Below are 249 nucleotides of genomic sequence, written 5' to 3'. Positions count from 1 at the left end.
GTGGGTAGTGCCTTGTTAATTCCAGCCAACAATGAAATATCGATTATACATCATGGCGGGTTGTAGCACAAGAATTTATGGCCTCAAGAATTTCATTCATTCACAGACAGGTATTCCTCCAATGCTCTCCAAGGAGACATCCTCCATTTTAGCTGAAAGAGGTGTTTAGCTAATTTAGTGCATATGATGCTGATGGAAAGTTAATGGCGTCTCGGTACTGCTCTGACCATGAGTGTCTGATGGCTGTTG

Source organism: Alosa sapidissima, chromosome 22, assembly GCF_018492685.1.
Source record: "Alosa sapidissima isolate fAloSap1 chromosome 22, fAloSap1.pri, whole genome shotgun sequence".
NCBI lineage: Eukaryota > Metazoa > Chordata > Actinopteri > Clupeiformes > Clupeidae > Alosa > Alosa sapidissima.
This window is presented reverse-complemented; position numbering follows the sequence as displayed.